This window comes from Callionymus lyra, chromosome 5, assembly GCF_982586985.1.
Source record: "Callionymus lyra chromosome 5, fCalLyr1.hap1.1, whole genome shotgun sequence".
NCBI lineage: Eukaryota > Metazoa > Chordata > Actinopteri > Syngnathiformes > Callionymidae > Callionymus > Callionymus lyra.
The window spans coordinates 36,563,163-36,574,476 of NC_141822.1; the positions used below are offsets into that span (position 1 = coordinate 36,563,163).

General features: G+C 47.9%; 1 long non-coding RNA gene across 1 annotated transcript; it reads right to left on the minus strand.

The window, feature by feature from the left end:
- Nucleotides 1-2,339: 2,339 nt before the first annotated feature.
- LOC148080510 (uncharacterized) lies at nucleotides 2,340-10,056 on the minus strand. Its single transcript, XR_015711365.1, has 3 exons — nucleotides 9,888-10,056; nucleotides 8,791-9,799; nucleotides 2,340-2,633 (listed from the first exon to the last, which is right to left on the minus strand). It is a non-coding gene; the product is annotated as an uncharacterized LOC148080510 (long non-coding RNA).
- Nucleotides 10,057-11,314: the final 1,258 nt, after the last annotated feature.

Sequence of the window (11,314 nt, forward strand, 5' to 3'; positions counted from 1 at the left end):
TCAGCCCGACTTTCCACTAAAGCTGAGCAGCCTGAATGAACGCTGTGTGTGTGTGTGTGTGTGTGTGTGTGTGTGTGTGTGTGTGTGTGTGTGTGTGTGTGTGTGTGTGTGTGTCAAGAGGGAGAGAGAGGTAGCCACTCAGAACTGGATGTGGGGGAGGAACACAAACGAGTAAAAAGACGCAGATAAATGAATCCTTCGTGCTATGTATGCAGGCAGTTGGTTGTTTCTTTTCATCCTTTAGTCATTGATTTATTTCCGGCATTATATTCATCCTGCCATGTTGAACTGTCACATGTACACATGAACAGGTGTGTTGTATACACATTATTGCATTGTTTAGTTCTCAATTTGACTTGAATTTTTTTAGAAATTGTTGTATATACAGTATAAAAATAAAAAATGACCAAAAACACCAGCTTCATCATAGGGATCAAAACAGACGCCCCATTTCCCGCCAGGGAGCGCCCATCAATCAGGATTACCTCTTGATTGATAAGCCATGGCATCTAATAATAGTCCAATCACAATGTGTTAAAAGCCATGGTATTAACCCTCCCCACACACACATACCCCTTCATCAGTGTGTGTGTGGTGATAATGGAAGGGATCCAAGAGGCAAAGCACACTGACTCGGCTGCACCGGGCAGGTTGTGTGCTCAGTGTGCAACACTGGGGAGAAAATTCTATCTAATCAAGAATTAAAGAGTAAATCCTTTCTTAGAGACTGTAATGCCAGAGGATAAGGCAGGCTTTGCGATAAGCTCCTGTTCCCTCCCCTCCCAAAGCAACATATGGTCGACCTGATAGATGGCTGCCAACGACCGCTGCCAGTCATATTAGCACAGATCCACACTGGCTCCTCCCACACATAGCCTTCCGGATGTTCACCTGTCATCATCAGACCTCATTTGTTGAACAGTAGCTAACCGTGAGCTGTTGTCCATTTCTATACACAACCATTTGTTCTATTGTGCGTGTGCGTGTTAGTGTGAGTGCAGATTGCTTTTAGAGTGTACAGTGTGTGAAGGAAATAAGTGTTCAACAGTTTGTGTAACTTTATGCATTTGTGTATGTTTTCCCTTGAGTGTCGTGAACGTGTTTTTTGTCATGCTATTTCTGTACCTCAAATCAATGTGTCAAAATGTGCACATGTCATTTATTTATTTTTAAATATGTATGTGTGCTTTTCCTTTATGTTTTTTTTCCTTCTGTTTGCCGAGCTCAACTTAAGGTGCATGTGAGTGTGTTTGTGTGTGTGTGCAAGCCCTTGTGTGAAGCATCAGTGCGCCAGTGTGAGTCTTCACAAAGAGGGAAAAAGAGGCTGGTAGCAGCTCAACTTTCATCAACATTCCCTCCGTGGATGTGATTTTGTGCATGTGACTGTGGTTTTGAGCAATCAGCTCCACTATTTGTTCTACTATTGATATGCTGTTTGTTTTGATCCTTATTTTAAAAGAAGACCCTCCACAGATGATGAATGTATAATGCTCTTCTTCTTTCCCCTCGACGTGACTTCAACAAATGGAGTGAGGTGGCCGTCAAAACCTTGTTAGCGACCCACTGTTGATACCAATACACATTTTTGACTCACTTTCCTCATTGTTGAGCCTTTTTTCATATTCTTCTGCCCTGCTTCGGCGTCACTGATAAAGCCATGAAAGAGGGACAGTCGGATTTGAAAGCCAAGTGAAGGTCTGACGGTGATGAAAGCTTGCTTCCTCCCAGAGCTGCCCTTGACTTATCTCTCTGCCACAATAGCTGCTTAAAAAAACTCCCGAAAGTGGCGAGTCGGGGCCTGGCGGCAGAGAGGCATTCAATTCTTGATGAAATTGCAATTAAGAAAGCAGAAAAAGAAGCTTGCCTCGGGCGGCCAAACAGAAACAAAGAGGGTGAGCAGGGGAAACACATGAAAAGTTAATTTGGTTCTTTGGGCAACTGTCGTCACAGATAACCCTCCTTGGCGACACATAGAGGAAACTGAGAACAGCCATTAAGTGTACTGTGTCGTAGCCCAGCTGTGATAGTTAGGAGTTCATCTGCTAAATATCACCAACTCTGCAGGACAAACACAAAATATTTGTGAAGACCCACAATGAGGTTGCACTAATTTTGTAGGATGTGTTTACCCTCCATGGGCCAACGTACCCTTAGAAATCCAGCCGATGTATTGATCTTAGAGTGTGTGTCACTTTGTGTAGTGAATAGAGGATTATTGTGCGAGTGCTGTCTTGTGTTTTGCACTTGAATTCAAACTTACAGTCGTTGCTTATTGGTGTGGCGACACGAGCACGGATAGAGTATTTTTTTATGTAGTTTGTGTGTTCAACAACGCCACCCTGGGAATTTCACCCAGAGGATATTAATATAAAGGTCAGCACATAGGTTAATTCGCGGGAAGGAGCAGAGACAGTAATTCAGAAAGAATATTTATTATTTCTATATATTAATTTACCACAATCATAAAACAGTGCTGGTTACGACTATCCTTGCTCAGGGCTGACACCTACGGTGAGAGATGTCCGACGAAAAGGGGGGATCCCTGGGAACACTACAAACAAAACCCACGTGCAAAAGAAAGGGGGGAAACACCACCACCGGGACACCAATCCGACACCGCAGTACGGCAGCTCCTGAGCAGGTAGAGAGTGAAACGTTAACAATGAGTGACGACAATGACAAACAAAATACAAATGAATATACTTTAACGGTAAAACTAAACAAATGACAAATCAACAAAACATAGAATGATCAAAATAATCACATGGTAAGAAACAGACACAATTGAAATAAACGTAAACAAAAATTAACACAAGAACTCAAGAGTCCGGGGTGAACTGCGACACCGAGCCTCAGTCCGCTGTCGCTCGCTCGACTTAGTGCGATTAGCCAATCACACACACGCACAGTCGGCCGTCGGGACACAGAGGTGGTCGGGAGGGGCGAATCGTTGCCACCCGATCCGTCCCAGCAGTTCCGGGTGAAGTTTAAATAAAACAACCCAAGACAAAACAGCAGTGAAATAAGCGGGTGGTCTTAGCGGAGGCTGCGCTAAGTGACCTAGGGGGATCAATAAAAGCAGAGTTAAAAATAAACTAAAAAAAAAAAGGAGGAAAGCTCCATATGTGCTAATCACCTAGCCACATACCGATCAAAACATTCCTGGGGAGCACGGCACGAAACGGCGTCACCCACTTCGTAAAGAAGTTGCAGAGGGGAAGCAACACGCAGCCAAGCACACACCCAGAGAGGAATCTATCAAAAGGATCAATGAGCTTACCACAGAGCTGGACAGAACACCACGAGAGAACCACAGTCGTCGCTAACAGCCTACCTCTGACCCCGGAAGCGGAAGCGTGGGAACTCAGCCTCCAGCCATTCAGAGCGAGGGAGAAGTGTGCGCACCGCCTCCTTTTAACCAGCAGGCTAAGACGGGATTGGCTGGAATGCCAACAACCTCGTCCTGCTACAATCTCCCCCCAACAATTGAATCGTCGGCCCGACGATGGAATAACCGGACACAATGACCGCTTTTACTGCCACGGTCTAAACAGTGCAGCAACAGAGTTAAACACTGAGTTGGAAGGACTAGTAGATCCTTGTTCAGGGTCTGCTAACGGCCGTGGAAGATGGTGAACATTAGAGTGCTGACCCGCAGTTGACCTCACTGTACGCCGCACAGTTTCTCTGCCGACCGAAGGGAGAAGACGGGGCCTGTCCACCATAGGATCAGGGTGCACAGAGGTTGAAGGTTGACCTCTGGGGCTAGTATGGATTGGAGCTCCAGCCTGGACAGAAATGGGTGAAAAGCTCTCGGTCCTTAAAACCAGCCAGTCACATTCAGATGAAAGTTCATCTTCTGACTGAATTGACTCGGGCGGAGATGGAGAGGGAACAGCGGGAGGTTCACACGACGGATCGACACCAACTACGGCTTTTAACAAGGACCGATGGACCTGCCTGGTTCTATCTGCCTCATCTTTTGGGGCGATGGTGTATACCGAGCCCCCTTCTTTCGGTACCCTCAAGACAAGGTGTATGACAGACGACCACTGATCTTGGATCTTGTGGCGGCCCCGCACACCAAGCTCCCGCAACCAAACGAACTGGCCCTCCTTCAGAGGAGCATGCCGGACATGTTGATCATGATTTCTCTTACGGCGCTCCGCGGCCATTTTTAATCGGTCACGGGCCCCCTCAAATGCCATCTGCAGTCGGGTTTGATGCTCCTGAACCCACTCATGAATATAACCTCCCACGGGGGTCTCAACCCGACCTAGGAGAAAGTCAAGAGGGAGCCTGGGCTCCTGGCCAAACATTAACAAGAATGGGCACTCACCAGTGGCTTGATGTGGTGTGGTGTTATAGGCATACAAGACCTGGGGTAGACATGAGCTCCAGTCATGTTTCCGAGACACTGGCAAAGTACGCAGAAGATCATGGAGTGTTCGATTGAACCGCTCACACTGACCATTTCCTGCTGGATGGTATGGAGTGGTGCGAGATTTGTCAATGCCATAAAACTCACACAGTTGTTTTATAATGGTGCTCTCGAAACTACGTCCCTGATCCGAATGTATCCGAGCGGGTACCCCAAACCTGGAAAACCACTCAGTCACCAGGACCTGGGCAACAGTAGTTGCCCTTTGGTCACGGGTAGGGACCGCCCAGGTATATTTACTGAATACATCAGTCATCACCAGGATGTCTTCGAAACCATTACGGCTTGGCTCGAGGAGAGTAAAATCAATAGCTAAAATTTCATTAGGCCGAGAAGCCATCAAGTGGCCCATGAAACTACGAGCGGCCGGCTTACAAACTTTTGCTACCTGACACCTTTCACATGCCTGACACCACTGTTCCACCTCAGCTGTCATACCTGGCCAGTAGCAACGCCTGCGCAAAAGTTCCAAAGTCCTCTCAATGCCCTGATGACCATGGCCCTGATGAACCTCAGTGAGGACCTCCTTTTTTAAAACAGCAGGCAACAACAACTGCAGCACCACCTCCGCCCCATCTGGTCTAAAAATTTGCCGATAAACTAACCCGTCCCTCTCTGTCAGACGATCCCACTGACGGAGTAACACTAAAGCAGCAGCGGACATATGCCTCCGCTCCTCATTATTGGGTCGTCTTTGACACCTCCAGAAGGCCAATACTTCCTGGATAACTGGGTCAGTAGCCTGGAGGGTAGCAATATCAGACGGCGAACGATGAGGTAAGGCTGCAGCTACCGACTGGGTGGCTACAATTTTGCCACATTGTAGCGCTTGCTGCAAGGGCTCAGGTAGCCGGGTGCCACGAACCATAGTTTGCAGGTCTGGTGGCAACGGTGTGTTCTGGCGGGAGAGGGCGTCAGCATTCTTATTACTTTTTCCTGACCGATACTTTATTTCGAAGTTGAACGAGGCCAGCTGAGCTGCCCACCGCTGCTCCGTGGCCCCCAACTTGGCAGAGGACAAGTGGCTCAAGGGATTGTTGTCGGTGTAAACTACACACTGGTGACCCAACAAGTACTCCCTAAACTTTTCAGTCATGGCCCACTTGAGAGCCAAGAACTCCAGCTTCATGGAGCTATAATTCTCCATATTTCGTTCTGTAGGCCTCAATCCACGGCTTGCATAAGCTATTGGTCTAACCACATCATTTTGTCGTTGGGACAGAACAGCACCTAGGCCACCATAGCTGGCGTCCACTTCCAAGATAAATGGAAGGGAGAAGTCTGCATAGGCCAACACTGGTGAGGAGATTAATTTGGCCTTCAGTGACTCGAAGCTAGTGTGACATTCGTCGGACCAATGGGATGCAATGCTGTTGCTGGCCGTTTTGGGCTTGGCACCCGCCAGCTCTGCCACCAACTTGTGCAGAGGTGCAGCCAACTTTGCAAAACCGTCCACAAAGCGGCGGTAGTAACTGGAAAAACCGAGAAAGGAGCGAAGCCCCGATACGGTAGTAGGGGGTGGCCAGCGGGCGACCGCTTCAATCTTGCTCGGGTCTGTGGAGACACCCTGATCAGAAATAACGTGCCCCAAATACCGCACTTCCTGTTGGAAAAAGGCACACTTTCCAAGTTTCACCTTCAGTCCTTCATGGTGCAAACGCTCCAGTACCAACCTCAACCTCTCTAGATGTTGTTCAATGGTAGAGGAGAAAACTACAATGTCATCTAGGTAGAGCAGCAGGGACTGACACTGCTGGTCACCAAAAATGCGCTGCATCAAGCGTTGAAAAGTGCTAGGTGCGTTGCAAAGCCCGAATGGCATACGATTCCACTCAAAAAGGCCAAAGGGTGTGCAAAAAGCAGTTTTGGCACGATCAGGCTCCGCTACAGGGACCTGATTGTAGCCACTTGCCAGGTCCAACGTGGAAAACCAACGGGCTCCACTAAGGGCGTCTAAAGACTCGTCAATGCGTGGCAGTGGAAATGCATCCTTCCGGGTTTTACTGTTAAGGAGCCTATAGTCGACACACATACGGAGGCTGCCATCTTTCTTTTTAACTAGCACAATCGGGGAAGCATAGGGGCTGCTGCTCTCTCTAATGACCTTTGAACCAAGCAGTTGGTTAATATGGTCCTTGACTACCTCGTACTCAGATGGGGGAATGCGGCGATAGCGCTGCCGTACTGGAACCTCATCCAGTAGGGGGATCTCATGGGCGATCAGGTCAGTACATCCTAGGTCTCCATCATGGGCAGAGAAGACTGATGAAAACTGACCCAGGAGGGCCCTCACCTGACCTTGCGCTTCTGCCGGAAGATGACCAAACTCCAATTCAGCCATCTGATCACGCACTGGGAAGGAAACAGACTGAGAAGAAACTGTGGCCACCGCAGACTGAACCTCAGTGACACCAGCTGGCAAACTCACGACCTTAACCTCCTGTATGGTTCCAACAACAGAATGGGGGTAGAGCAACACATCCAACGAACCAACATTTAAAATTGGCACATAGGCCGTGCCTCGGGCTATCGGCACTAGCGCGGGGGAAGCCAGCAGTCCAGCAGGCAGGCCAGACTCTGGTGGTTCAAACAGTGCTGTAGTGCTGGAGTACTTATCAGAGCATGTGGCAGCTACAATCTTCATCATACCACCAGGGATACGCCAAGCCTTTTTACCACGTAGCTTGAGCTTCCCTGCTCTCGGATCAGCCAACTCACAGGCCTCATGGCACTTCTGGAGGGCCTCTGTGACGGCAGTAGGAGCCTCAGACACCACCGGTAGATGAAACAATGCCAGGCCATGCTGACCGAAAAGTTCCCCATAGCATTTGCGAATGACATTCATCCCGAGCACACCTGGAGCCGGCAGATGGGTACCGCCAGGTGAGTCTTTAACCACTAAAATGCCACAGGCAGCTAACGACTTGCCACACAGCTCAACATCCAACTCTAGGTAACCAATATATGGGATAGCCAGACCATTCGCTGCTGTGAGCTGCAGCCAATGACAAGACCGGAGTCGCTCTTGACCCCACGGTTCAAACTCTTTGTAAAAGAGGAATTCCGATATGGTTGACACCATAGACCCCGTGTCCACCAAACACGAGACAGCAACTCCGCCCATGTTCACCGCTAAAAGAGGACAGGAAGACATGAGCTTGGACACTTCAACATCGCCTGCCCGAACACTTGAGCCAATAACTGCCCCCTCCGAATTGTGACTCTGCAATGCGGCGGGTGCTAGTTTTCCGACGTGTGAGCAGAGCGGAATGATCTCTGCTGTGCAGAAGGTGATGAAGGTCGACTGCGGGCCGGAGCACGTGATCCATCGCAGTCCCTAGCAAAGTGACCTGGCTGTTGGCATCTCCTACAAATTATAGGACCACGAGAAACTGCCCGGCTGTGCTGCTGTGAACCTTGCAGACGGGAAATGTTTTGAGTCAGTTGGTTCAACTGCTCCTGTTGCAACTTAAGCATCTCTCTCAATTCGCTGAACTCTGAGACTTGAGGGACACCCAACGGATAACTACCCTGAACCACATACTGAGCACCAACAGCCAGGGGAAGAGAGTTGCTACGACCCCGAGCCTTGCTGGGCGAACCTTCTCGCTCCCATCTGATGGCTTCACTTCGGACCTCCAGTAGGGTAGAGGCATGCTGCCCGCGAACAAACTGCTTCAACTCCCGACAGAGTGACCCATCCAGCACATGTTCCACAAATTGATCCCTCAACAGTACCTCCGCATTGGGGATGCCTGTGGGTGCACGCTGCTTCACGGATGCCATTAGACCCATAAGTGCGAGCGAGAACTCAAGGAGAGTCTCTCCCTCGTGTTGACGTCGGGAGAAAAAAGCCTCTTGTAGCGCTACATAAGATGCTGTGCATCCATATAACTCCTGCAGCACTGAAATGATTTTACTTGGGTCACAACGATCTTCAGCAGAGCGGTACTTAATTTCATCACGCGCTTCCCCTTCTAGATGATCGAACAAGAAGAATGCCTGATCGGAAACAGATAGGTGACGAGCCCTCATACTGGCTTGTACCTCCTCCAGCCACTCACCTAACCCTATGCCCGACTTTCCCCTAAACATGGGACACCTTCTATCACGTGATACCATAACCAGTCTCTCGGTTACAGGGGCACTGACGCTGAAGGATGCAGGAAGGGAAGCTGAAGGGGCTGTACTAGGGCCAGGGACAGCTGCAACCTGTTCCTGCCTAAGTTTCTCATTGTCAGCCCATAATTGAGCAACTAAATCCCTAAGTTCCTGCATTTCAGCCTCCATCATTTAAATTTTTTTTTTTTTTTTTTTTTTTTTTTTTGAACAACTAAGACCACCCTTACCTTGAGGATGAAGCCAGGTAAGGTGGGACAGGGCTCGTTGCCGATCCGCGAAAACCAACTGCTGTTTTGTCTCAGGGGATGGGACAGGAAAAAAAACAAACACAGGTCAGACACCAAAATGTTGGTCACTCGCTTTCTAAACAAAAATAGAAGAATACACACTCAATCTAAAACTGAACACTTGTCTCTGCTCTCAATCACGCGATCCTGCCAACAACGCCAGTTTGTGGCGACACGAGCACGGATAGAGTATTTTTTTATGTAGTTTGTGTGTTCAACAACGCCACCCTGGGAATTTCACCCAGAGGATATTAATATAAAGGTCAGCACATAGGTTAATTCGCGGGAAGGAGCAGAGACAGTAATTCAGAAAGAATATTTATTATTTCTATATATTAATTTACCACAATCATAAAACAGTGCTGGTTACGACTATCCTTGCTCAGGGCTGACACCTACGGTGAGAGATGTCCGACGAAAAGGGGGGATCCCTGGGAACACTACAAACAAAACCCACGTGCAAAAGAAAGGGGGGAAACACCACCACCGGGACACCAATCCGACACCGCAGTACGGCAGCTCCTGAGCAGGTAGAGAGTGAAACGTTAACAATGAGTGACGACAATGACAAACAAAATACAAATGAATATACTTTAACGGTAAAACTAAACAAATGACAAATCAACAAAACATAGAATGATCAAAATAATCACACGGAAAGAAACAGACACAATTGAAATAAACGTAAACAAAAATGAACACAAGAACTCAAGAGTCCAGGGTGAACTGCGACACCGAGCCTCAGTCCGCTGTCGCTCGCTCGACTTAGTGCGATTAGCCAATCACACACACGCACAGTCGGCCGTCGGGACACAGAGGTGGTCGGGAGGGGCGAATCGTTGCCACCCGATCCGTCCCAGCAGTTCCGGGTGAAGTTTAAATAAAACAACCCAAGACAAAACAGCAGTGAAATAAGCGGGTGGTCTTAGCGGAGGCTGCGCTAAGTGACCTAGGGGGATAAATAAAAGCAGAGTTAAAAATAAACTAAAAAACCGGAGGAGGAAAGCTCCATATGTGCTAATCACCTAGCCACATACCGATCAAAACATTCCTGGGGAGCACGGCACGAAACGGCGTCACCCACTTCGTAAAGAAGTTGCAGAGGGGAAGCAACACGCAGCCAAGCACACACCCAGAGAGGAATCTATCAAAAGGATCAATGAGCTTACCACAGAGCTGGACAGAACACCACGAGAGAACCACAGTCGTCGCTAACAGCCTACCTCTGACCCCGGAAGCGGAAGCGTAGGACGCTGATTGAGGTGGGAACTCAGCCTCCAGCCATTCAGAGCGAGGGAGAAGTGTGCGCACCGCCTCCTTTTAACCAGCAGGCTAAGACGGGATTGGCTGGAATGCCAACAACCTCGTCCTGCTACATTGGCAAACAACAATCACGACGAAAAAAAGAACATGGAACAGGAATCAAGGCGTGTATCTGTCATACAATACAAGTTGCATATTTGAATGGATGGATGTGTTATTCCTGCTCGTTGGCAGAATTCTTTCTTTGGGGGATCAATAAAGCATTTATTACACGTCTTACCTAAGCTCACATCACGCCAGCTCACCATCAGGAGCAATCTTGCTTAAGTGCCCTACTCAGGGACACAACAACACAATAAGATCCCAAAATGTGATACTGATACGCAGCCCTCATAACTAACACAAAAAAAGCATATTCAAAGTGTGTGTTGTAAAGTAAAATGTGTTACTGTGTTGCTGTTGTGTGATCATGCAAGTATTGAGTTCCCATGTGTGTACAGTAGGTGCATCCACATGAAGCTATTGGTGGATCAGTGTGACTGTGTGGTGTAATAAAGTGTGGTATTTGTCATGTGTTGTTTTTGGGTGAGAGTTTTGTGTCATGGCTGTTATGAACTAAAATGTCTAAATTTGTGTTTTTTTCATTGCCGCTTTGTTAGTTTGGTCACATGGAAACTTGACAACAACCAAATGTTGCTCATCCTGAGGGTAAAGGGGGTAAAAGAGCAGGCTTCCGGAGCGTTAGCTTGCCTGCAGGCCTGAAGCAAAAGTGCTGCCATCATCTCAGGGTAGAGCTATAAAGTCACTATGTCACTCCAGACCAAGTCCAGGCCGTAACCGAGTCTTCAGCTGCCCCAGAGGCTTGGAACACTGAATATACTTGAATACACAAGAATCATTGTGTTTATATATTATGATCATGTGCCAGTTTGTGTCTTCTTGCATGAATATTTTAGGATTTCTGTAACCATGTCTGAGTACAGATTAAGAAAAATGGGAGTGTTGTGAATCAATTATCTTTGTAGCTTAACATTTATGTTAACTCTATGTGTCATCATCTGTGTGTTGTAATACACTCTTGAGTGTGTGTTTTGTGCGTCCAGACATATGTGCTTGCACAGGCTAACACCAAAACCACTCACACCTTTGTCAATTTACAGTTCTTAATCAACCATTGTGTAATCATCCAAGTATGTGTGCT